Source organism: Nomascus leucogenys, chromosome 3 (assembly GCF_006542625.1).
Source record: "Nomascus leucogenys isolate Asia chromosome 3, Asia_NLE_v1, whole genome shotgun sequence".
Lineage (NCBI taxonomy): Eukaryota > Metazoa > Chordata > Mammalia > Primates > Hylobatidae > Nomascus > Nomascus leucogenys.
In genome coordinates, this window is record NC_044383.1 from 137,158,328 (window position 1) to 137,186,051 (window position 27,724).

Sequence of the window (27,724 nt, forward strand, 5' to 3'; positions counted from 1 at the left end):
GTTGAATCAGTTAGGACTCTTTGTTACTGTTATGGGGGAAAAGAATCTGAACTTGAACTAACTTGGGCCAAAAATGAAATATATTTGCTCCCAGATCCAAGGAAAGGATTGAGCAATATAGCTATAGAAGGGCAGGAATCCAGCTGGCCCACGGAACAGCTGGGACCAGGGGTTTCAACATCTTTAGGAGCCTCTTCCATCTCCAGATCTTGCCGTTGGCCTCACTGCTATTCACCACAGTGAGATTTGTCTACAGGAAGAAAACAGGCCTCCCCAGTGCACAGTTTCCAACTTCTGCCCCCAAAGAGGGAATCTCTATGTTCCTTCTTCTCAAACAAGGGTGCTCTTCAGCCTGCGTGCACTGCTGCACCCATATCAATTGTTTTTCAGCCAATGTCTGTCCTAATTGGTGGGTACCCGGACCTCCCTGATTGTTGCAGATATTGATAATCACCCCTGGAATCAGGTTCAGATATCCCAGAGAAGAGGATCATTGGTATTGCTTTTCTCTAATCAGCCCTAGGCAGGGCCAGGCCATGTCAGAGCATAGCTGCTCCCACAGGAATCGTCAGGTTAAAGGAACAGAAAGAGCAATTCCCAGAATGAGGGTTGGTACTGGGCAGATCAAAAAAAGACATGCTGGCTGGGCACAGTGGCTCACAGCTGCCCTCTCAGCATTTTGGGAGGCTGAGATGGGAGGATCACCTGAAGCCAGGAGCTCGAGACCAGCCTGGGCAACAAAGTGAGGCCTCCATCTCTACAAAAAAAAAAATTATATATATATATATATGGTCTGGGCACAGTGGTACATACCTATAGTGCCAGCTACTTGGGAGGCTGAGATGAGAGGATTGTTTGAGCCCAGGAGGTCAAGGATGTAGTGGGCCCTGATGCTGCCACTGCACTCCAGCTTAGGCCACAGAGTGGGACCCTGAAAAGAGAAAAAGAAAGAAAGAAAGAAAAGAAAAGAGAGAAAAAGAGAGAAAGGAAGGAAGGAGGGAAGGAAGGAAGGAAGGAAGGAAGGAAGGAAGGAAGGAAGGAAGGAAGGAAGGGGAGGAAGGGAGGAGGGAAGGAAGGAAGTCTACTATAAGTGTACTTGTAGTTTTTATTTTCCAAAATTTTAAATTTCCAAAATTTAAAAATTACTATAACTTTTAAAAGGAAAAAAATAATTTTAGGTACCAAAAGCACCATCTTTCTTAGTTTTACTTCTGAATGCCATCAGCATCTCTGTCCCATCTACAAATAAACATGGTCACACTGTATTAGAAATTCCCTAAGCAACAGGGGGCTATTGATAGCCAGCTTAATGTTACCTACCCTAGTTAAGCAACAAAATAAGTCACTCATTTGATGTTAGAACAGGTTCCTGTTTGATGTATCCAGTTTCCTCTAAAAGTTTCAGCATTTGGGTTAAATTTTATTCAGAGTGATAGCCACACTTAATCTCCCCAAGGCACTAACCAGAAAAAAAACCAGGCCCTGACTTTGCTATCCAGGCCCATCTAGACATCCTAATCTTTTCCCTCAGCATATGTAGAGAATTCAAAAATTAACTTGCATACAAATGCAGAGAATCTATTTCCAGGTTCTGTCTAAAGCCTTTTAGTAAGATCTTCCAAATTCTTACTTTTGAATATCCCCTAGCAGTGAAAGATAACTTGACTGCTGAGATATCACTCACAGAAGAGATGAGAAAAATGATTAATTTCTGAGCATGTTCAATTTCATACACTCTTGAGCTCATAATTGAGTGGTTGATTTCTAGTTCTTCCAGGTACAATCACACCATAGAGACATGATTTTAAAGATGAAGTTTTAGTGAGGGACTAATAAATTTTTCAGGCCAGCTCTCAAGGCTTTCTCAATTTTCTACGTACTATTAAAGAGCAATACATGCCCAGTGATTAGAATGCATGCTAGTGCCCCTGGGCATAGAAACATCTGGATAACAAAATGGAATCCGCCTTAAGTGTCCAAACAGCAAGCTAACAAAAATGAAAACAGCAAGCAGATGAACAGAACAATCCCGGGGCAGCAGCCGTGATCCAGAGTAATCCATTGCCATGACGGCAAACATCACGGAAACTTCCAGAGAGTGTTCAGGGCACATGTTCCATGAGAAATCCTTGATCCCTTTGTGGTTTGCTTCTTTCCTTAGTGTTTGCAGTGGGACCGTATTCCCAGGTTATGGGCCTTTTCAAAAATGCACCAGAAAAGCTCTCTGCCAGGCCATGTGCATAGCATGGTAGAGAAAACACCCTATTGCAGATTGCTAGTTTAAATGAAGGCTAACCAAATAAAGAATCAAACTAAGATGCAAAAGTTAGAAGTATGCCCAATCCAACCTGCTGGAGAAGTAGGATCATAAATGTTAATAAAGAATTGTACACTGGGATCATTTTATAAAAATTAATTTTAAAGGCCGGGTGCGGTGGCTCATGCCTGTAATCTCAGCACTTTGGGAGGCCAAGACGGGTGGATCCCTTGATATCAGGAGTTCGAGACCACCTGGCCACTATGCTGAAACCCTTGCCTCTACTGAAAACACAAAAACTAGCCAGATGTGGCGGTGCATGCCTGTAATTCCAGCTACTCAGAAGCTGAGGCAGGAGAATTGCCTGAACCCGGGAGGTGGAGGTTGCAGTGAGCCGAGATCGTGCCACTTCACTCCACCCTGGGTGACAGAGTGAGACTCTGTCTCAACACACACACACACACACACACACACACACACACACAAATTAATTTAAAATTTTGTGCATAGGCCCAGACATGATGGCTCATGCCTATAATCCCAGCACTTTTGAGGCCAAGGCAGGAGGATCACTTGAGGCCAGAAGTTTGAGACCAGCGAGATCCTATATCTCTACAAAAACATTTACAAAAATTAGCTGGTTATGATGGCACGCATCTTTAATCTTAGCTACTCGGGAGGCTGAGGGGCGAATGATCGCTTGAGCCCAGGAGTTCGTGGTTGCAGTGAGCTATGATCATGCCACTGCACTCCAGCCTGTGTGACAGAGCAAGACCCTGTCTGAAAAAAAAAGTTATGCATAATCAACTAATTCTAGAGTTCGTAACTTTCTTCAATACTGTTTTTTTTTTTTAATATTACAATGACATCTGTCCAATTCTCCACAGGGAAAAGTGTCATGGTCTTTCATCAGATGAAAGGTGCAGTCTGGATTTCAGTCAATGTGATAGAACATTGTACCCCTCCAGATTCACACCCTAGGTGTTTGGGAATTAAAGTCCCCCAATCTTTTTCTTCTTATTAAATCACAAGGGCCCTACTGGCATGGTGATTAGCAATTCTGGCCTGGAAAAAAAAAAAAAAAGAATTCTAGCACAGCTGCAAGAAAACAGACAAAAAGAACAGCTGGGAAGACCTGGTCTATTTTTGCTTTGCATTTAGTTGGCAAAACAAAATTCCCTTCTGGAAGAATTCCCACCACTTTATTCTACCACATTTATCATCTCCTTTTTTCTATTTCTTTTTATTCATTTTTTCTTTCCTTAATGCTGCTGTATTTTTCTTCACAGAATATTTCCTTATTTTTTCATTCATTTGACAAATATCCATTGCATGCTAGTATAGGTGAGATACTTTGCCAGGCACTGTAGGATATATAAAGGTAAGTTAAACATGAGCACTGGCATCCAAAACCTTATTATCTTAATAGACGGTATGACTGGTACGTAAATAAGTCAAATCAAAAGTGAAAGGTGGCCAGGCGCCGTGACTCACACCTGTAATCCCAGCACTTTGGGAGGCCGAGGCAGGTGGATCACTTGAGGTCAGAAGTTCGAGACCAGCCTGACCAATATGGTGAAACCTCATCTCTACTAAAAATACAAAAATTAGCCGGGCTTGGTGGCAGGTACCTGTAATCTCAGCTACTTGGGAGGCTGAAGCATGAGAATCACTGGAACCCAGAAGGCGGAGGTTGCAGTGAGCTGAGATCGCGTCACTGCACTCCAGCCTGGGTGACAGAGCAAGGCTCCGTCTCAATAAAAAAAAGTTGCCAGGCGCAGTGGCTCACGCCTGTAATCCCAACACTTTGGGAGGCCGAGGCGGGTGGATCACCTGAGATCAGGAGTTTGAGACCAGCCTGGCCAACATGGTGAAACCCTGTCTCTACTAAAAATACAAAATTTAGCCGGGCATGGTGGCGTGTGCCTGTAATCCCAGCTACTAGGGGGGCTGAGGCAGGAGGATCGCTTGAACCTGGGAAACGGAGGTTGCAGTGAGCCAAGATCGTGCCACTGCACTCCAGCCTGGGCAACAGGGCGAGACTCTGTCTCAAAAATAAAATAAAATAAAAAATAAATAAAAACAAAAAAAGTAAAAGGTAGGTGATAAGAGATAAAATAAATATAAAGTGACATAGAAACTCAGGAGAGTGATTCATTCCAGTTTGAGGGCTTAGTGAAAGTCCGTAGAGGAGGTGCCTGAATAAAGGGCATTCTGAGCAGAAAACAAAACAAAACAAACAAACAAAAAACCAGCATGAGCAAAGGCAATAATCTCTAAAAAACATGGAGCGATTGAATTTGACTAGAGCATCAGTCCTCAAGGTGTGGTCCTGGACCATCAAGACCAGCATCATTTGATATCTTGTTATATATGTAAATCCTTAAACCCCACCCCAGATCTACTGAATCAAAGACTCTGTGGTGGGACCCAGCAATTTATGATGTAACAAGCCCTCCAAGAGATTCCGGTGCATATTCAAGTTGGAGAGTCACTGAATCAAGGTATAGGATACCTGGGGTGGGAAATCTGCTTGAAAAGTAAGATTGGAATAAATAAAAGAAAATCAACTTTAAAAGGATAGTTGGGTGCCAGCTTTAACAACATATACACTTAAGTTAGAATGACACCGAGATTAGCATGCCCTCTGCAAAAGGATGAGATGCAATTTTGTGAAACATTCTAATATTTTTTTAAAAGGAAGGTTGAAAAAATAGACAAATAGGACTACATAAAACTTAAAAACCTTTGTGCGTCAAAGAACATAATCAATGAAGTAAAAAGGGAACCTATGCAATGGGTTGAAATAGTAGCAATTCATATCTGAAAAGGGGTTAATGTGCACAATGTATAAAGAACACCTACAACTCAACGAAAAAATCCCCAATTTTTAAAAGGGCAAAGGAGTTGAATAGACATCATAGACATCTCTAAAGATGATATACAAGGCCGGGCGTGGTGGCTCACACCTGTAATCCCAGTACTTTGGGAGGCCAAATCGGGTGGATCCCTTGAGATCAGGAGTTTGAGACCAGCCTGGCCAGCATGGTGAAACCCCACTGCTACTAAAAATACAAAAATTAGCCAGGCATGGTGGTGCATGCCTGTAGTCCCAGCTACTTGGGAGGCTGAGGTAGGAGAATCGCTTGAACCCAGGAGGTGGAGGTCGCAGTGGGCTGATATCGCACCATTACACTCCAGCCTAGGTGACAGAGTGAGACCATGTCTCAAAAAAAACACACAAAAATGATACACAAATAGCCGACAAGCATATGGAAAGATGCTCAATGTCACTAGTCACCAGGGAAATGCAAATCAAAACCTCAATGAGATATCACCTCACACTCATTAGGACAAGTACCATTAAAAACAAATTAAAAACCCAGAAAATAACAAGGCCAGGATGTGGAGAAATCAGCATCCTTGCACACTGTTGGTGGGATTATAAAATGTTGCAACCTCTATGGCAAACAGTAGGCAGTTTCTCAAAAAATTAAAAAAAGCACTATTATGATTCAGCAATTCCACTTCTGGGTATACATCCAAAAGAATGGAAAGAGGAGTCTCAAAAAGATATTTACATACCCATGTGCACAGCAGCATTTATTCATGGTACCCAAGAGGTGAAAGCAATCCAAGCGTCTACCAAAGGATGACTGGATAAACAAAATGTGGTCTATGCATACAATGGAATATTATTCAGCCTTAGAAAGGAAGATAATCCGGCTGGGCACGGTAGGTAGCTCACGCTGGTAATCCCAGCACTTTGAGAGGCCAAGGTGGGCGGATCACCTGAGGTCGGGAGTTCAAGACCAGCCTGACCAACATGGAAAAACCCCATCTCTACTGAAAATACAAAATTAGCTGGGCGTGGTGGCACATGCCTATAATCCCAGCTAACTCGGGAGGCTGAAGCAGGAGAATCACTTGAACCAGGGAGGTGGAGGTTGCTGTGAGCCGAGATCGTGCCATTGCACTCCAGCCTGGGAAAACAATAGCGAAACTCCGTCTCAAAACAAAACAAAACAAAAAAACAAAAAAAAAAAAGAAAGGAAGAAAATCCTGTTACATGCTACAACATGATGAACTTTAAGAATATTATGCTAAGTGAAATAAGCCAATCGCAAAAAGATGAATACTGTATGATTCCACTAATATGAGGTACTCATCAAATTTATAGAAATAAAAAGTAGAATGGTGGGTACCAAAGGATGAGGAGGGAGAAAGGGGGAGTTATTACTGAATGGGTATAGAGTTTTGAATTTGCAAGATGAAAAAGACTGGGAGATCTGTTTCACAACAATGTGAATTTACTTAGCAATACTAAACTGTATACTTAAAAGTGGCTAAGATGGTACATTTTATGTTACGTGCTTTTTTAGCATCAGTTTTTTTTAAAACAGGAAGGTGGAATAATTGAGGGCTTGAAATTCTAACACCTTTTCCTTCCATTGGTCAATTAAGAGTCTATTAATCCTTTCTTTTCTTACATTTGATCTTGAGCTCTTATTTGTTGGAAGTATTTTTTGTTTATTTTTGCTTTTGTTTTTACTATTACTTCAATGTCTTTGTGATAGGTCTCTTCAGATTTTCTATTTCTTCTTGGATCAGTTTAGATAGTTTGTGTCTCTTTAGAAATTTGTCTATTTCATATCCGCTGTCTGATTTGTTTGCATACAATTGTTCAAAATATCCCCTCATAATTTTTTTATTTCTGTAGGGTCGGAAGTCATGTGCCCTCTTTCAGTCCTAATTTTAGTAATCAAGTCTTCTTTTTTTCTTGGTTAGTTTAGCTAATATTTTGTCAATTTTGTTGGTCTTTCCAAAGAGTAACATTTTGTTTTGTTGATTTTCTCTCGTTTTTCTGTTCTGTATTTCACTTATTTCCACTACAGTCTTTATTTATATCCTTCCTTCTACTTGTTTTTTGGTTTAGTTTTCCCTTCCTTTTCCAGTGTCTTAAGGTGAAAGTTTAGATTATTGATTTTAGATCTTTCTTCTTCATTAATATTGGCATTTACAGCTATAAATTTCCCTTTAAGTGGTGGGTTAGCTGCATCCCGTAAGTTTAGGTATGCTGTGTTTTTATTTTCACTCATCTCAAACTATTTTCTAATTTCTCTAATTACTGAGATTCAGCCATTTTTCTTGAATACATACTTCCTGAGTTCCTGCCAGCATTTGATTAATTTCCACAGCCTAAAAAAAGTTGATTCTTCCCTTTTTTTGCCAATTTTTCTCATTATTTTCATAGAGGAGAAATTTTTCAGAGGTCCTTTCTCTGACATTTTTGCTGACGTCTTCCTTCCTTCCTTCCTTCCTTCCTTCCTTCCTTCCTTCCTTCCTTCCTTCCTCTTTCTCTCTTTCTTTTCCTGAGACAGAATCTCGCTCTGTCACCCAGGCTGGAGTGCAGTGGCGTGATCTCAGCTCACTGCAACCTCCGCCTCCCAGATTCAAGCGATTCTCCTGCCTCAGCCTCCAGAGTAGCTGGGATTACAGGCGCCTGCCACCATGCCTGGCTAATTTTTGTATTTTTAGTAGAGATAGGGTTTCATCATGTTGGCCAGGCTGGTCTCAAACTCCTGACCTCAAGTGAGGAGTTCACTTGGCCTCCCAAAGTGCAGGGATTACAGGTGTGAGCCACTGCACCTGGCCAGACATCATTTTTTCTTGCATTTCAAACCTTGGTGGGAGCTTTCCTCCCTCAGCTCAGTGGTATCTTCATGGCCTGGGACAAGGCCTCTAGCCTCTTTTCTCTGAACTTCACTGTCCTAGTCTGCTGGGACTGCCATAACAAAATATTATAGACTGGGTGGCTCATACAACAGACATTTAGTTCTCACAGTTCTGGCAGCTGGGAAGTTGCCCTCACTGAGGAATTAAATAGGCGGGCACCCTGATCTTGGACTTCTTACATCATTAATTCAAATGCAAAGGGATTTACTCTGAGGGAAACTGATGAAAGTTTTTATTGGCTTTATGCTGGGGGCGGTACTAGGAGACGTCACCCCATGAGGTCACTCTCAGTTCCTCTCTCCTCCTTTCTCTTACCTTTCACCCAGTCCCTGAGATAAGGCAGGTTTGGAGCCCACCGAGATGATTTGATCGTTCCCTGGGCTTAGTCTGAAGCAATTCAAGACCATGGTTCCTGCTGATCGAGTGGCAAGAGCACTGGCTTTAGAGTCCAATATAAATTGGCCTAAGCTCAGCTGTGCCACCCACCGCATAGGTCCCTGGCAAGTCCCTTACCATCCTTGAGCCTCAGTTTACTTTTCTGTAAAATGGGGGTAATACTATTCACTTTAGGGAGTTCCCAGAAAGATTAAATGAAGTAATGTATGCATTTGAAGTGCCCAAGAGACTGCCAAACTTCTAGATAATAATTATGCCTCAGTATTATGCAGTAAGGGCGACTTACATAGCCTTGTCAATAATCTTTTCCTTTATTAAATAAATAGTTCTCTCTGAAAGTTATTTCTTATATTTAATCTCAATTCCAGATTGCATTTTTTTATTTTTTATTTTATTTATTTATTTTTTTCTGAGACGGAGTCTTGCTCTGTCAACCAGGCTGGAGTACAGTAGCATGGATCTTGGCTCACTGCAATCTCCGCCTCTTGGGTTCAAGTGATTCTTCTGCCTCAGCCTCCCAAGAAGCTGGGATTACAGATGCATGCCACCATGCCCGGCTATTTTTTTTTTTTTTTGTATTTTTAGTAGAGACAAGGTTTTGTTGGCCAGGCTGGTATCAAACGCCTGACCTCAGGTCATCCGCCCACCTCGGCCTCCCAAAGTGCTGGGATTACAGGTGTGAGCCACTGCACCCCAGATTGTATTTAACGTCTTTCCTTCAGTCTTAGCTAGAAAAATAGAAAAGAAAAAGGAAAAGAAATGGCTGCAACACTGCCACCAGAACCCTTCCCAGCCTGCATTAAAGCTATCCCTTGGTCACCTTATCATTAATCTAGATGTCTTTGCTCAGCCCACTCTGCTCTCCATCTCTTTACTCCTCCTTTGATAATCCTTTGCCCACTTTCATGTTGCTCTTTCTTCCATCTCTTCCTATGTGTATTAACTGATGTATTTTGCAGGTCAGTGGACTGCAAAGGTCAAAGTCTGTATGTCTGAGACTTGGATTCAGCTGTCAGCCCCCAGCCTCTTAGACAATTCAAGACAGGGTTAAAGTTGCAATCAGAGACGATGAGGCTGCAAGAGAAACAAAGGCTGGATTTGATGGGCAACTGGGACAGCTGGAGATGACAAAAACAATCTCTTTAGACTGATTTTTCTTGAGTTCAAAAGACTTGGGAGGGTGGGGTAGAGCAAGGAGTGTTCAAGAATAACTGTAAACATGAGCCTTGCATACACATAAAACACGAGTCAGAAAATGCTGGGCCTATTTCATTAATTTTCACAAAAGATTCCCTCAGACTTTTCAGTCTCTTTTTTAAGTAATCAATGCATGCCCTAAATCCTATTCATTCATTCTTCCTTTATTTGTTTATTTTTCATTATCTCCCCTACCCGATTTATTATGCACTTAATTGTCATATTCCCTTTTGTTACTGGTTTCTTTGCCATTTTTCTGACTGGTCACTCTTGTCCTCATTACAGATCTTTCAAGGCCATTTATTTGATATAATGAAAAGAATGAAGTTTGGAATCTGATGGTTCAGCCACTAGGAGTTGCACAACCTTCAACAAGTGACAATAGGCCTATTTCACAATTACCTCCCGGAGCTGTTAGAGCCCTGAAGCACAACCAATCTTTACTTAGCAAAGCCTGCTCTTGGAGTTGGTGTTATGGTTTGAGTTCTGCCCTCCCCAAATTTATATTCCTGAAATTTCTAACCCCCAATGTGGAATGTGGTGGCATTTGGAGATGGGTGTTTGTGAGGTGTTAATAATTAGGTTTAGATGCAGACGTGAAGGTGGGGCACTCATGATGGGATTAGTGCCCTTATAAGAAGAGACACAAGACAGCTTGGTCTCTCTCTCCCCCTCCTCCTCTCCACGTGAGGAAACAAAGGGACAGGGTCATCTGCAAGCCAAAAGGGAACCTTCACCAGGAACCATACAGGCCAGCACCTTGGTGTTAGACTTCCCAGCCCCTAGAATTGTGAGAAATAAATGACTGTAGTTTAAGGCACCCAGCCTGTGGTATTTTTTCATAGCAGCGCCAGCTGACTAAGAAAATGGATTTTCAGGAATAAAGATGAGCTTGACTTTCCTCATGACCAATGGCTGGCATTTGTGGGTAAGAGAACTTACACTCTATGGCTGTGGTGAAAATAGAGGTAGGTAGCACTGGGTGTGGTGGCTTACACCTCTAATTCCAGCTATTCTGGAGGCTGAATCGGGAGGATCGCTTGAGCCCAGGAGTTTTGAGTCCAGCCTGGGCAACATAGCGAGACCTTGTTTCAAAAGAAGAAAAATAGAAGTAGATAAGTTTCACTGTCCCAAGATCTACCATCAAACCTCTAGACAATCTAGGGTCTTACTCTGATTTTATTCACATCAGAATCATCGGGGCAGTTGTTTTTTGTTTTTTGTTTTTTGGCTTTTTTTTTTTTTTTTGAGACGGAGTTTCACTCTTGTGGCCCAGGCTGGAGTGCGGTGGTGCTATCTCAACTCATTGCAACCTCTGCCTCCCAGGTTCAAGCGATTCTCCTGCCTCAGCCTCCCGAGTAGCTGGGATTACAGGTGCCTGCCACCACGCCTGGCTAATTTTTTGTATTTTTTTAGTAGAGATGGGGTTTCGCCATGTTGGGCAGGCTGGTCTTGAACTCCTGACCTCATATGATCTGCTCGCCTTGGCCTCTCAAAGTGTTGGGATTACAGGCGTGAGCCACCACGCCCTGATTTTTGGCTTTCATCATAGTACCTCACATCCAGAGAGTCTATGATTTCGGCCTGTGGTCTCTCCATGAAGTGGTCAGGAGTGAGAAGGGGGCCCTGAAACTGATTGGCTGCATGCACTCTGCAAGGCACTCTCCGTGTCAGGCATTCTTCACACATATCATTCTGTCTGTTCATTCTCACAGTAATCCCATCAAGAAGATGTTAACAGCCCCATTTTAGAAAGGAAGAACCAGGTTTCCGCAGTCCTGCCCAAGCTTCCACAGTCATAAGGTAGAGCTAGGATTAGAACAATAACAAAATAAGTTAGCATACTCTTGAAGGAAAAGAAAAAAAAATGGCAACAGCTAATGTTTCTCTCTTGGGCTTAATGCCTTGTATCTTTTATCTCATGGAATCCTTTCAACAGTCTTTTGTACATTGGCATTGGCTTTTTTTTTTTTTTTTTTTTTGAGACAGAGCCTTGCTGTGTCGCCCAGGCTGGAGTGCAGTGGTGCATCTCGCCTCACTGCAACCTCCACCTCCCGGGTTCAAGCAATCCTCCTGCCTCAGCCTTTCAAGTAGCTGGAACCACAGGTGCCTGCCACCATGCCTGGCTAATTTTTTTGTATTTTTAGTAGAGACGGGTTTTTGTCATATTGGCCAGGCTGGTCTCAAACTCCTGAACTCAGGTGATCCACCTGCCTCAGCCTCCCAAAGTGCTGGGATTACAGGCATGAGCCACTGCGCCCGGCCTAGATTGTCTTTTATATCCCCACTTCACACATGATAAAACAGAAATGAAAACGTAGAGACATTAAGCAATCCATCCAAGGTCACACAGCAGTAGAGTCGGATCTGTCTGGCAGTAAAGGCTGTGATCTTGACCACAATATGACACGCTGTCATCCTTCCCCTCACAAAGTCTACACCCATTGTATATGTGCCACCCCTGCGACTTCGTTGCTCCTGTCACTTGCAATTTCTCTCTTTCCCTTTCAACTAATCTTTTTGTTTGTTTGTTTTTTGTTTTGAGACGAAGTCTTGCTCTGTCACCCAGACTGGAGTGCAGTGGCGTGATCTCGGCTTACTGCAACCTCCACCTTCGGGTTCAAGTCATTCTCCTGCCTCAGCCTTCCCAGTAGCTGTGACTATAGATGCGCGTCACCATGCCCCGCTGATTTTTGTATTTTTTGTAGAGATGGGGTTTCGCCATGTTGGCCAGGCTGGTCTCAAATTCCTGACCTCAAGTGATCCACCAGCCTGGGCCTCCCAAAGTGCTGGGATTACAGGTGTGGGCCACCGTGCCCAGCCCTTTCAACTAATTTTATGAGACATACCCAACCTGACAAGGAAGATCCAGGCAAACCTCACTAATACACATTGCTCATCTCTAACAACACAACCCAGCCAACGTCACTGATAGAGAGAGAATCTTGTCCGTAAATTAGAGCACAAAGTTGTTGAATCATAGTTAATTTATCTAAGAATAAACATTTCTGTTGGTTTCCGAACATTTAGAAATTACACAGATGTAAAGGAAGCATTTATAGTCACTGCAATCACACAGTGAATGTCAGATGCAGGTCCTAGTTATTAAGTACATTGGAAAGAAAGAAAGCTTTATCCGGTTTGAATTCAAGAGGCTTTACAAAAAAATGCATAGCTAAGATAATCAGTAAAAAGAGGAGTTAGGATTTTTGAATACAAGGCAAGCCAGTCTCAACCTCATTTTATCCTCTGCCTGTCCTCCCATTAATCATGATAATGCTTTGCCAAGTCACTGCAAGCTTTTGCTTGAATTAACTAGCCATATTTTATTATGTCCAGAACACACACTAACAGAGACTGCAGAACAAATGGTAAAAATCAAGAGATAAAGGGAGGAAGGACAGCTCTGTATTACAGGTAGAAGAGTCTCTTCACTTCTACTGCAGATTGAGTCAGGAGAAACTGTGACTAAGAATAGCTACACGGCTGGGATTGGTCATACGAGCCCACAGGCACTGGCAGCTGATGTGGCTGCTGTCTGTTTAAGTTGCTTTCCAGTGGCGGACACTTAATTGTAATCGAGACAGAGTTCAGGTTTATTTTCTGCTCATTCCCTGCATCCTGCTCTTGTTCTCAATAAGCTTTTCCCCTGCCCTGGAACCTACTGCACCTTCCATTTCCCAAGGAGCCCAGCTAGCCCCAACAATCTGATTAGGTGTTCTCTGTAGACGTGAGTCCTTGCTTCTGCTGGGTGCCTCTCTGTGTCAGAAGCAAATCAGCTTGCAGACCAGGGGTGGTGTTTCTGGAGGATCAGGTGAGGATGCATGGACTCTGCACAGTTGGAAGCTGTTCATGAGATAATGGTACCTCTTGTTTTCATGTGCAGCTTTATAGCAACAGTCCCTTGGTTTCTCCCATTGGAAATCAGCTACAGATATGAGCCATGTAAGAATATAAGTACTGTAGGCTGGGTGAGGTGGCTCACACCTGTAATCCTAGCACTTTGGGAGGCCAAGGCGGGCAGATCACTTGAGGTCAGGAGTTTGAGACCAGCTTGGCCAACATGATGAAAACCCGTCTCTACTAAAAATACAAAAGTTATCTGGGCATGGTGGTGTACACATGTAGTCCCTGCTACTTGGGAGGCTGAGGTAGGAGAATCACTTGAGCCGGGGAGGCAGAGGTTGCAGTGATCCGAGATCATGCCATTGCACTCCAGCCTGGGAGACAGAGGGAGACTCTGTCTAAAAAAAAAAAAAAAAAAAAGAATATAAGTATTGGATGTCCTGGCCAGAGCGATAAGGCAAGAGAAATAAATTAAAGGTGTCCAAATTAGAAAAGAGAAAGTCAAATTGTCCCTCTTTACTGTTGATATGATCTTATATCTAGAAAAACCCAGACTCCACCAAAAAACTCTTAAATCTAATAAATAAATTAAGTAACATTGTAGGATACAAAATTGATATACAAAATCAGTAGCATTTCTATACACCCATAATGAACTAGCTGAGAAAAAAATCAAGAAAGCAATCCTATTTATAGTAGCTATAAAAAAAGAATAAAACACTCAGGAATATACATTCACCAAAGAGGTGAAAGAGCTCTACAAAGAAAACTACAAAACACTGATGACAGAAACTGAAGTGGACACATACAAATGGATTGACAGCCCATGCTCACAGCTGGAAGAAATAATATCATTAAAATTATCATATTGGCCAGGCATGGTGGCTCACGCCCGCCTGTAATCCCAGCACTTTGGGAGGCCAAGGCAGGTGGATCACTTGAGGTCAGGAGTTCAAGACCAGCCTAGACAAACACAGTGAAACCCCATCTCTACTAAAAATACAAAAATTAGCTAAGCGTAGTGGCAGGCGCCTGTGATTCCAGCTACTTGGGAGGCTGAGGCATGAGAATCACTTGAACCCAAGAGGCGGAGGCTGCAGTGAGCCGAGATAGCACCACTGTACCCCAGCCTGGGAAAGAGTGAGACCGTCCAAAAAAAAAAAAAAAAGACCATATTGCCCATAGCAATCTACAGATTCAATGCAATCCCTATCAAAATACCAATATCAGTTTTCACAGAATTAGAAAAAAAAAATCATAAAATTCTTATGGAACCAAAAAAGAGCCTGAATAGCCAATGCAATTCTGAGAAAAAAGAACAAAGCTGGAGGTATCACACTACCTGACTTCAAAATATGTTACAAGGCTACAGTAAACAAAACAGCATGGTATTAGTATAAAAGCAGACAGACTGATGGAACAGAATACAGAATACAGAAATAAATACATGTATTTATAGCCAACTGATTTTCAATAAAAGTACCAAGAAGATAACACTGGGGGAAGGACATTGTCTTCAATAAACAGTGCTGAGGAATGAAAGTGGACCCTATCTCTCACCATATACAAAAATCAACTCAAGATGGATTGAATACTTAAATATAAGACCCAGAACTAATAGAAGAAAACATAGGGAAAATACTTCAGGACATTAGTCTAGGCAGATTTTATGGCTAAGATCTCAAAAGAACAAAAAACTAAAACAAAAATAGACAAATAGAACTATATTAAATGAAAAAGCTTCTGCACAGCAAAGGAAACAATAGAGTGAAGAGACAACCTGTTGAATGGGAGAAATTATTTGCAAACATTCATCCTACAAGGGATTAATATCCTGAATATACAAGGAACTCAGATGAGTCAACAATAAAATGTTTAAAAGTCTTGGCTGGGCGTGGTGGCTCCTGAAGAAATTGTTAGCAATTTCTTTTAACACTCTTAACATTCTTTCTTTTTTTTTTTTGAGACAGGATCTTGCTCTGTTGCCCAGGCTGGAGTGCAGTGGCATGATCTCAGCTCACTGCAACCTCTGCCTCCCGTGTTCAAATGATTCTCCTGCCTCAGCCTCCTGAGTAGCTGGGATTACAGGTGTGTACCACCACATCTGGCTAATCTTTTTATTTTTAGCAGAGATGGGGTTTCACCATGTTTTCCCGGCTGGTCTTGAACTCCTGGCCTCAGGTGATCCACCTGCTTCGGCTTCCCAAAATGCTGGGATTACAGGCATGAGCCACTGCCTGGCCTTTTACATTCTTTCTTGATGATCAATTGAGTGGACTTGAAAGTCAAATTACATAATTTGACTTTAAGATACCAGGTTGCTAAACCAGTTCTTCCAAAAGCAGAGAGCTCAGGCTGCCCCAGGTGGCCAGCCCTGGGAGGGTGGGGAGCAGCCACAGCTCCCCCCGTAGCCCACCCCCAGCAGGTCTTCCAGGATGGCTTGAGGCTGGCCTCACCACCAAGAAAGGGATAAGTCTGCAGACCTGTATCCTGGTCAAGACTCAATTGGCTACAAAAGAGCTTCCCAACCAGCTCCCAGAACCCAAGGACGGGAGGCTCAGATGCCTCCCAGAAGGAAAGGAACCCAGGAACTGGACCGGTTTATGAACAAAGGCAGCTGCCCCCTGGGTTTCTCTCTTCCCCCTTCTAAGAAGTCATCTGTTTCTCTCTACTGTGTCTACTTCACTCATCTTTCTACGCAGACTGGATTCTTTCATTGCTGCTGAAAGTGTGCTGAAAAAAAAAAGGTAAAATTCCAGGCACAGATGATATCCTTCTAGGCAAGGACTTGGCGTCCCTGAATTCAGCTGTGTTCCCTGAAACCAAAGAGTGTAGGGAGAGGAAGAGCTTTGTAGGCAGAACAAATGGCATGCGCAGAGGTACGGAGGTGGGAGAGGCGTGGACAGATTCAAGGGCTTCCACACTGGAGTGAAGAAGGGAGAGGAAGGTAGGTGCAGATCCTGGAGGGCAGGAGTTGGTATTTTACTCTGTAATGGGAGGGAGCGGAGGGGTCTACTGAAGAATTCGGAGTGAGAAATTGACATGACCTGATTTGCATTGTAGGGGGATGACAGGAGAAATTCAGCAGCCTCTCAGGATTAGAGGCAGCCAAGAGGTCCCCAGGGTTTTAAGCAGATACAAACGTCAGGAGCAAGCAGGCACCGAAACAGTCATACATGCTGTTGTGTGAGCAAGACCGGTGAAATCCTAGCTCTCTAGCCTTTTGGAGCAGAGATAGCTCATACAAAAGACCCAACCCATGGCAAATATGACAACGCTCTGAGGACAGGATGTCAGCAAGCCTTCTCTAACAAAAATCCTTCATTAAATGTGATTGAGTGGGGGTGGGAATGGAGGGGACACACTACGGGATTTCTAGAATTTCTATACTAAGGAATCACTCTGAAGGTGTTAGGCTACTGAGTTCATCTGTGCACACATTTGTACAAGAGGGTAAGTGCTTATGTAGCTTTCTAGCAGGCACTGTCTTTATCACTTCATTTGCCAATTGAAAATGATATTTGCACTCCAGCCTGGGTGACAGAATGAGACCCCATCTCTTAAAAAATGGGGTCAGCGGTGGCAGTTCATGCCTGTAATCCTAGCAATTTCGGAGGGTGAAGCAGGGGAGGATCACTTGAAGCCAGGAGTTGAAGGCTAGCCTGGCAACAAAGTGAGGCCCTATTTCTTCTATCAATCAAATAAAAAGAAAATGATCTTTGGGAGCTGAGCCCAACCTCTCTCCCCCACTGCAAGGCCCCATTGCAGTGGTCCCTATACAAATATATATGTATATATATATATATATATAAAAGAAAATGATCTTTAACACCCTTCTGCAGATCAGTGAATCCTCTAGTACAGATTTTTTTTTTTTTTTTTGAGATAGAGTCTTGCTCTGTCCCCCAGGCTGGACTGCAGTGGCGGGATCTTGGCTCACTGCAATCTCCACCTCCTGGGTTCAAGCAATTCTCGTGTCTCAGCCTCCCGAGTAGCTGGGACTACAGGCGCATGCCACCACACCCAGCTAATTTTTGTGTTTTTAGTAGAGACAAGGTTTCATCATATTGGTCAGACTGGTCTCGAACTCCTGACCTCAGGTGATCCACCCACCTTGGCCTCCCAAAGTGCTGGAATTACAGGTGCAAGCCACTGTGCCCAGCCCCTCTAGTACACATTAAATGAGGTATCTGAAGTACCTTCTGTGGGTGGAGTTTTGATTAGGGCCTGGGCTGCTTGTTGTTGTTGTTTTTGAGACAGCCTGTCACCCAGGCTGGAGTGCAACGGCACAATCTCAGCTCACTGTAGCCTCTGCCTCCCAGGTTCAAGAGATTCTCGTGCCTCATCTCCTGAGTAGCTGGGACTACAGGTGCACGCCACCACACCCGGCTAATTTTTGCATTTTTAGTAGAAACAAGGTTTTGCCATGTTGCCCAGGCTGATCTTGAACTCCCGAACTCAAGTGATCCATCCACCTCAGCCTCCCAAAGTGCTGGGATTACAGGTGTGAGCCGCCGCACCTGGCCTTCACTCTTTTTTTTATTGTGGTAAATATACTAATAAAATTTACCATTTTAATCATTTTAAGTGTGCAATTCAGCCGTATTAAGTACATGAATATTATTGTGTAATCATCATCACTGCCATCCATCTTCAGAACTTTGTCATTTTTCCAAACTAAATCTCTGTACCTATGAAACACAAAGGCCCCATTATCCTCTCCTCCCAAACCCTGGGAAACACCAGTCTACTTCCTGTCTCTATGAATTTGACTATTCTAAGTACCTCATATAAGTAGAATCATACAATATTTGTCCTCTTGCGTCTGGCTTATTTCACTTAGCATGCTTTCAAGCTTCATCTAGGTTGTAACCTGTATCAGAATTGTATTCTTTGTAAAGGCTGAAAAGTATCAGGATCAGGGTCTTGGAAATGTTAACTAACAGCTCCTAGAATGTAGATTAAAGTTAACCTGCACAAACATACGTATGTCACACTGGACATCTGTGCTGTGATGTAAATTAGGACAATATAATAAGGGGGAGATTGTAAGGGCCTAATGATAACAGTCTGCCGCGGTGACAGTGGTAGGAGAGAAACAAGTACCAAAAGCTCTCAGGAGACAAAATGAATCAGGTTTCACTACCGGATGAGGGAGATGTGGAATTTGGCATGACTTGAAGTTTTCTGGCTTGATGAACTAGCATGATATGAAATACAAGAGAAAAAATAGGTTTATAGGAAAAGGAGGTGAATGCACTTTGATGTTCTTGTTGATGTGCGCTGAGGCAACTGGATAGTGTGTTCTGGATCACAGAACAGAGACTGGGCTAAGTTACACTTTTGGGCATTCTCGGCAAGTAAGTGGCTACTGGAAGATTCCAGATTTTGCCACTTTGGCAAATAAAGATTATTTCGAACTGAAGGCATTTGAGAATAGACTTCTTTCCAAACTCCTTTACCTGCCTAAAAGCAAAGCCTCCCAAAAGAGGTCATAAATTCCCTGTCCTGGATCAGAGAAGGGATGTCAGCACCACACCCAGATAGATAGTGTTGCAAAATGATCACATCTGACATCTACTCTTCTAAGGGCCGTTTATCTTTCCTAAAAGTCATAGATTTTTCTGCAAGTATCCCTAACCCACCTCCCTCCTTCTATTAAGGGGATACATAAGCCCACAATTATATATATATATATGCTTTTATTTTTCCGTGATTACAAACACAACTGAATATCAAATGCACAAAGTAAGAATTATACGGGGAAAAAAAATCAGATATGTTCATATATATCTCACCTTTTCAAGGCTATTTCCATCCAGAATAACCTTGGTTTGCCAGGGCCAATAGAAAGAAGTCACAAAATCGCCTTTAGTCAAATTTGTGTGTTTGCTTTCTTCTATAATTCCAATACCTCCACCATCAACGACTTCAGATAGCTGCCAAGGTGTTATATAATCAGCGCCAGTGTCTTCATTCATTCTACAATGAAGGCTGTCACTTCACACTTGGAAGGTTGCACAGCCGCCAGGCAGAGGCGCTCCTCACTTCCCAGACGACAGGTGGCCAGGCAGAGGCGCTCCTCACTTCCCAAATGGGGCAGCCGGGCAGAGGCGCTCCTCACATCCCAGACGATGGGCGGCCGGGCAGAGACGCTCCTCACTTCCCAGACGGGGCGGCCATACTACCCTGAACGCGCCCGATCTCATCTGAATTTGACTCCTCTAGACACTTTATGTAAGTGGAATCTCTGTACAGTATATTTTGTGTGTGTTACTGTCTTGCTTCACTTAGCATAATGTCCTCAGGGTTGTAGCAGGTTTCAGAATTTTTTTTCCATTTTAAGGCTGAATTATAATCCATTGTCTGCATCTACTACATTTTGTCCATCCATCCATCCATCGTCCAACCACCCATCCATCCATCCGTGGACACTTGGGTTGCTTCCATCTCTTGGCTGTTGTGAATAATGCTTCTATGAACATGGGTATCAAGATCTTGCTTTCAATTCTTATGGATATATATCCAGAAGTGAAATTGCTGCATCATATGATAATTCTATTTTTATTTTTTTGCCCTACTGTCTTCCATAGTGGATAAACCATTTTATTAGGTTGATGCAAAAGTAATTGAGGTTTTTGTGTTGTTGAAATGTGCACTTTGATATTAGAAAACATTCTTAAATAAATGTGGTTATGTTATGCATCATTTTAATGTGCATTTCTCACTTTGTATTTTGCTAATGACTTATTACTTGCTATTTATATTATATTTATTTTAGACTATGAAAATGATATTAGACAATTGGCCAGGCATGGTGGCTTACACCTGTAATCCCAGCACTTTGGAAAGCCGAGGTGGGTGGATTACCTGAGGTCAGGAGTTTGAGACCAGCCTGGCCAACATGGCAAAACTCCGTCTCTACTAAAAATACCAAAATTGGCCGGGTGTGGTGGCAGGCACCTGTAGTCCCAGCTACTCAGGAGGCTGAGGCAGCAAAATCGCTTGAACCCGGGAGGCAGAGGTTGCAGTGAGCTGAGATTGGGCCACTGCACGCCAGCCTGGGCAACAGAGTAAGACTCCAACTTAAAAAAAAAAAAAAAAAAGATGTTAGATGAAAAGCAAATTCGAGTTCAAAATAGGTCATAAAGCAGCACGGGCAACTTGCACCATCAACAATGCATTTGGCCCAGGATCTGCAAATGAACATACAGTGCAGTGATGGTTCAAGAAGTTTTGTAAAGGAGACAAGAATCTTGAAGATGAGGAGAGTAGCGGACAGCCATCAGAAGCTGACGGCGACAAGTTGAGAGCAATCATCGAAGGTGATCTTCTTACAACTACCCAAGAGGTTGCCAAGGAAATCACTGTCGACCATTCTATGGTCGTTCGGCATTTGAAGCAAATTGGAAAGGTGAAAAAAGCTCCATAAGTGGGTGCCTCATGAGCTGAGCGAAAATTTTAAAAAATCGTCATTTTGAAGTGTCATCTTCTCTTATTCTACACAGCAACAACGAACCATTTCTCAATTGGATTGTGACAGGAGACCAAAAGTGGATTTTATACAACAACCAGTGGTTGGACTGAGAAGAAACTCCAAAGCACTTCCCAAAGCCCAACTTTCACCAAAAAAAGGTCATGGTCACTGTTTGGTGGTCTTCTGCTGGTCTGATCCGCTACAGCTTTCTGAATCCTGACAAAACCATTACATCTGAGAAGTATGCTTAGCAAATCAATGAGATGCACCAAAAACTGCAATGTCTGCAGCCGGCATTGGTCAACAGAAAGGGCTCAGTTCTTCTTCACAATAGCACAGGACTGCACGTCGCACAACCAATGCTTCAAAAGTTGAAAGAATTGGGCTACAAAGTTTTGCCTCATCCGTCATATTCACCTGACCTCTTACCAATTGACTACCAGGCATCTCGACAACTTTTTTGCAAGGAAAATGCTTCCACAACCAGCGGGGTGCAGAAAATGCTTTCCAAGAGTTCGTTGAATCCCAAAGCACAGGTTTTTACACTACAGGAATAAACAAACTTATTTCTTGTTGGCAAAAATGTGTTGATTGTAATGGTTCCTATTTTGATTAATAAAGATGTGTCTGGGCCTAGTTATAATGATTTAAAATTCATGGGCTAAACCCACAATTACTTTTGCACAATCCCACCAACAGTGCACTAGAGTTCAAATTTCTCCACATCCTCACCAACATTTTCTATTTTCTGTTGTTTTGAAAGTAGCCATCCTAGTAATTGTGAGGTGAGTCATTTGAATGTCATTTATATTTATTGAAGAAATGTCTATTCAAGTCCTTTGCCCTTTTACATCAGGTCATTTGACTTTTTTGTGGTTGAGTTGTAGGAGTTCTTTATGTATTCTGGATAGTAACTCCTTTTCAGGTATATGATTTGTACATATTTTCTGCCACTCCATAGGTTACCTTTTCAGTCTTTTGATTGTGTTCTTTAATGCAAAGAAATTTATAGTTTTTTTTGTTTTTTTGAGACAAAGTCTCACCCTGTTGCCCAAGATGGAGTGCAGTGGTGCAGTCTCGGCTCACTGCAACCTCTACCTCCCGGGTTCAAGCAGTTCTCCTGCTTCAGCCTCCTGTGTAACTGGGACTACAGACATGTGCCACCACATCCAGCTAATTTTTGTACTTTTGGTAGACGGGGTTTCGCCGTGTTGCCTAGGCTGGTCTCGAACTCCTGACCTCAGGTGATCCACTGGCCTCTGCCTCCCAAAGTGCTGAGGTTACAGGTGTGAGCCACCATGCCCAGCCAGTTTATAGTTGTGATGCTGTTTGATTTACGCATTTTTGCCATTGTTACCTATGCTTTTGGTATCATATCTGGGACACACTTGCCAAATCCAATGTCAGCTTTTCCCCTGTTTTCGTCTAAGAGTTTAATAGTTCTAAGTTTTATATTTAGTTCTTTGATCCATTTTAAGTTGCTTTTCATGTATGGTATAAAGTAAGGATTCAATTTCATTTGTTTGCATATGGAAATACAGTTTTTCCAACACCATTTTTTGAAAGGCTATTCTTTCTTCATTGAACAGTCTTGGCATCTTTGTCAAAAGCCATGTAGCTGGGTGAAGTGGAAGACATATGTAGTCCTCACTACTCGGGAGGCGGAGGTAGGAGAATTGCTTGAGGCCAGGAATTCAAGGTCAGCAAGACCCCATCTCAAAAAAATAATAAGAATTTAAACAAATCATTTGGCCATACATGCATGGGTCTATTTCTGAGTTCTCTATTGTATTCCACTGGTTTATATGCCTGTCTTTATGCATACCATATTCTTTTTGATTACTGTAGTTTTATAATAAGTTTTGAAATCAAGAAGTGTAACACCTCCAACTTTGTTCTTTTTCAAGATTACTTTAGCTATTCAGGGTCGCTTGAGAGTTTATATAAATTTGGGGATAGACTTTTCTGCCATTGGGATTTTGATAGAGATTGCACTGAATCTGTTGATCTAGTTGTGTGTGTGGTTTTTTTTTTTTTGTTTGTTTGTTTTGAGATGGAGTCTTGCTCTTGTTGCCCAGGCTGGAGTGCAATAGCACAATCTCGGCTCACTGCAACCTCCGCCTCCTGGGTTCAAGTGATCTCCTGCCTCAGCCTCCTGAGTAGCTGGGATTACAGGCACCTGCCACCACATCCAACTAATTTTTGTATTTTTAGTAGAGACAGGATTTCACCATGTTGGCCAGGCTGGTCTCAAACTCCTGACCTCAGGTGATCCATCTATCTCAGCCTCCCAAAGTGCTGAGATTATAGGTGTGAGCCACCATGCCCAGCCTATTTGTGTAGTATTGATATTTTAACAATATTATGTCTTTCAATCCATGAACATGAGAAGTCTTTTCATTTATTTGTGTCTTCTTTCATTTATTTCAGCAATGTTTTCAATGCACAAGTTTTTTGCCTCATTGGTTAAGTAAATTCTGAAATATTTCATTCTTTTTCATAATAATTTTTCTGTTAATTTCCTATTCAGATTGTTCATTGTTAGCATATAAAAATGCAACTAATTTTTGTATGACTTTATATCCTACAACTTTGCTAAACACATTCATTCTAACTGTGTATGTGTGTTTGTATGTGTGTGATCATTAGGGCTTGCTGCATATAAGCCCAGATGATCTGTGAACACTTCCTTTCCAATTTGGATGCTTCTGTCTGTTTATTTTTAAACCTAAAATAGATTTCAACATTTCTATAAAAGATAAAGTCAATAGAGGAAGTGATTAAAGATGGGGGTGGGTGAAACTATCCATGGAACCCATGTACTGGCATTAGCCTAGTATTCAAATAGCAGCTTCTGTTACCTCCATCCACCAGCATGCTCCAATAAAGATATAAGAGTTACCTGTATGGTTGAGTTGGAGAATTAATGAGATCCCAGTGGAGCAGAAAGACAGGAAATGCTCTATTTGGGGCTAAAAAGTTGGAAAACCCAAAGTGACTCTTTTCCAGTGTGTTAACAGTTCCTACCTGCAGAGATGCTACCTGGACACACAGACAGAGGCACAAACCTCCCGGGGTGGATGAGAAATCTGCGTGATGGGCATGCAGTGCACAGAGGACAACATGACCAACGACCTCTTCATCACAGCTATCTACTGTAGAGGACACAAAAATGAAATGGTGGACAAAAATACAAGGCCCAACATTACAAACTAAACAATGGTTTAATATGAGGGATCTACTATTTAATTACGATATGAGGGAAAAAAGGAGACCACCTATTATTAAAGATCAAAGTGTCAGCAGAGGTCATATTCTACAGGCATTGTGTCTTCACCAAATTGGAGCTGAGTATGATTAAAATATTGCATTTAAAAGTGGAAGTGTTTTAAAGCATTTCCTTCTTTCCTTCCTTCCTTCTTTCTTCCTTTCTTCCTTCCTTCCTTCTTTCTTCCTTTCTTCCTTCCTTTCTTACTTTCTTTCTTCCTTCCTTTGTTCCTTCCTTCCTTCCTTCCTTCCTTTCCTAGACAGAGTCTTCCTGTCACCCAGGCTAGAGTGCAGTGGCACGGTCTCTCCTCACTACAGCCTCTGCCTCCTGGGTTCAAGCAATTATCCTTCCTCAGCCTCCAGAGTAGCTGAGACTACAGGTGTGCACCACCATGTCTGGCTAATTTTTGTATTTTTAGTAGAGAACAGGGTTTCACCATGTTGACTAGGCTGATCTCGAACTCCTGACCTCACGTGGTCCACCTGCCTTGGCCTCCCAAAGTGCTGGGATTACAGGTGTGAGCCACTGTGCCTGGCCAAAACATTTACTTCAGTGAAATGATGGGGCCTCAGAAGTTCTAAAAATGTGTGGCCCCTCAAATTCTTTTTGTGTGTGTGTGTGTGTGTGTGTGTGTGTGTGTGTGCCAAAGATTTATTTCTTCATTTCTTGCATTTGAAGTACTCTTCGATGACATCCTTGGCCTGAGGCTCCTTGCCATAGTCCTTAACTACTACACAACTGCAACCAACCACTTTACAGGGATTCCCTTCTCTGTCGATTTTACAGAGGCCTACCCATTCCCCTAGTCTCCTGTTGTCATCAACCTTAATTAGGTTGATTTGGTGTTCATGGCAAAGGGCCTCCACAACTTGACATACATAGGCTCATCACGGTTGGGTGCAAGCACACAAAGATGGGCTTGGCACTTGTCTAAGGCTTCGGCAGCTTCACGAATTCCACGTGCTAGGCCATCGTGGATGAGGGCGGTCTTCAGCACCTCTTGTAAAGCAGTATTAATGTCCATTACACCTCCAGCAGCAATGCCTTCCTCGGCCATGGTGGTGGCTTACAGGTGAAGCCGAATCTTGAAGGCACCCAAGCCTCCGCGTCTGCACGACTCGGTGGCAGCAGGGAAAGAGCCTCAAATTCTTAGCATGTTAAAAATTTCTGCCTAGATTTGAGAGACCTACTCTTACCATTGTCAAGCCAACCTATTGTGTCTTTTACAAATATTGACTTTTACAATATTGACTTTAGTTACTGCATTGACTATAGTTACTGCTTTGACATTCCATCTAAGTGGACTTAACTGGAAACTTCTCTTCGGCCTCCCTTGCAAAGTCATTCTTTCCACAATGGGCTATTTACCTTTGTCTGTTTCTGATGCAAAAGCCTCTTGGGCCTCTAGGGAAACATCTTTCAGATCCGAGGACGGTTCTTTTTTTTTTTTTTTTTTTTTAATTTTGAGACAGAGTTTTGCTCTTGTCACCCAGATTGGAGTGCAATGGTGTGGTCTCGATTCACTCCAACTCTGCCTCCCAGGTTCAAGCGATTCTTCTGCCTCAGCCTCCCAAGTAGCTAAGATTACAGGGGCCCGCCACCATGCTTGGCTAATTTTTGTATTTTTAGTAGAGATGGGGTTTCACCATGTTGGCCAGGCTGGTCTCGAACTCCTGACCTCAGGTAATCCACCCACCTCAGCCTCCCATAGTGCTGAGATTACAGGCGTAAACCACTGTGCCCAGCCAAAGACTGTCCTATATTGAACTTGGACATTTAAATGTACATTTAATTTGCCACTCCAAAAAATAACTTGAAATTTTCATTCAGAACTATTAGGTCTGAATGTAGGTAGTGTTTTAGTGTCATTGTCTAAAATTCTGGAGCTTCTCAGCCCCAAGCATAAAAAAAGGCCATTGTACCTACAGTTCAATTTCAGTTGTTTTTGGTTGAGCTCCTCTTGGTTTTTTTATTTGCAGATGAGATGATCATAGCTGATTCTGCCTCTGTGGTCACAGTACAGGTTCTCCTTTTAGCACCGTCTTCGTTGGGAAGTTGTTCTGTGACTCTGCCTGCCATTAAATGAACTCATTTCCCACTCATACACCTGCCTCTGAGAGCTTGATGCTGATCCTATTCGGAAACCAAGCGGTGCAGCAGCCTCGCAGAGTAGGGCTTCAGCCAAACTCGGACATGAGAAACACCGAGGCCTCAGCTCAGATAGGAACAGTAACCACCGAGAATTTGTATTTGCTAAAGTCAAGAAGAATCTACCACAGTCCTCTTTATAAAACATCTGAAAATCCTTAGACTTGCAAATTTACATGTAATGTATTCATCCTTTAAACACAAACACACAGCATTTTTTTAAACACCAAAACCCCCAAATATTTATTATTTCACATTTTCTGAGGATCAGGAATCCAGAAATGGCTTAGCTGGTTGGTCCTGACTCAGGGACTCTCATGAGATTGCATTTAAGCTGTTGGCCAGAGGCTGTCATCTCAAGGATCATTTGACACTGGACTTTACTTCCAAATTCACTGTCATAGTTGTTGGTAGGTATTGGTTCTCAACGCTAGGGCAGGAGGCTTCAGCCACACAGGCCTCTCTACTGGGTGGCTTATAAGATGGCAGCCTGCTTTCCTCAGACTGAGAGATGAGAGGGAGGATCCAAGGTGGCAGCCCAAGTCTTTAACCTCAAAAGTGATACCAGGGTTGGGCACACAGTCCGACCCTGGTAAAATATGACACATAGCTTTTTACTTCATAGCACTAATGCTCAAAGTTGTGGATTAATAGGAAGAACATGCTATAAATAAGTATATATAAATATACTGGGGCCAGGTACTGTGGCTCACGCCTGTAATCCCAGCCAAGGTGAGTGGATTACCTGAGGTCAGGAGTTCAAGACCAGCCTGGCCAAAATGGTGACACCCCGTCTCTACTAAAAATACAAAAAGTGGCCAGGTGTGGTGGCAGTCACCTGTAATCCCAGCTACTTGGGAGGCTGAGGCACGAGAATCACTTGAACTCAGGAAGCAGAGGTTGCAGTGAGCCAAGATCGCGCCATTGCAGAGCAAGACTCCGCCTCAAAAAAGAAAGTATATATATATATATTTTCGGTAGAGACGGGGTTTTGCCATGTTGCCCAGGCTGGTCTTGAACTCCTGAGCACTCCCAAAGTGCTAGGATTACAGGCGTGAGCCACTGCGCCCGGCCTGTACTAAACTTTGACATGACCGGTGTGTTTACACCAGCATCACCACAGACACGTGCATAATGTGTGACAATGGCTCCTACATCACCAGGCAATAGGAATTTCTCAGCTCCATTATCATCTTATGGGACCACCATCATATATGTGGCCCTTCATTGATCTAACCATCTTACCTGGTGCAGACTGTACTCAAATTAGTAATTAAAATAGAATGAGATGAAACACATATAAATGGAAGTTACCTGTTTTCATTTCCACCTCAAGAGTCCTCTGAGAGCCTGCTGGTTGGGCATGGCCCTGTGTGCAGCACCTTTGTCATTACTTAGA

At 42.7% G+C, this 27,724-nt stretch overlaps 1 long non-coding RNA gene, 1 other non-coding gene and 1 pseudogene across 2 annotated transcripts; 1 reads left to right on the top strand and 2 right to left on the bottom strand.

Moving 5' to 3' along the window:
* Positions 1-62: 62 nt before the first annotated feature.
* On the bottom strand, positions 63-27,715 carry LOC115832493. Its single transcript, XR_004028009.1, has 3 exons — positions 27,640-27,715; positions 814-931; positions 63-757 (listed from the first exon to the last, which is right to left on the bottom strand). It is a non-coding gene; the product is annotated as an uncharacterized LOC115832493 (long non-coding RNA).
* On the top strand, positions 4,846-4,949 carry LOC115834540. The gene has a single exon (XR_004029483.1). It is a non-coding gene; the product is annotated as a U6 spliceosomal RNA (small nuclear RNA).
* LOC100606169 lies at positions 24,797-25,292 on the bottom strand (annotated as a pseudogene).
* Positions 27,716-27,724: the final 9 nt, after the last annotated feature.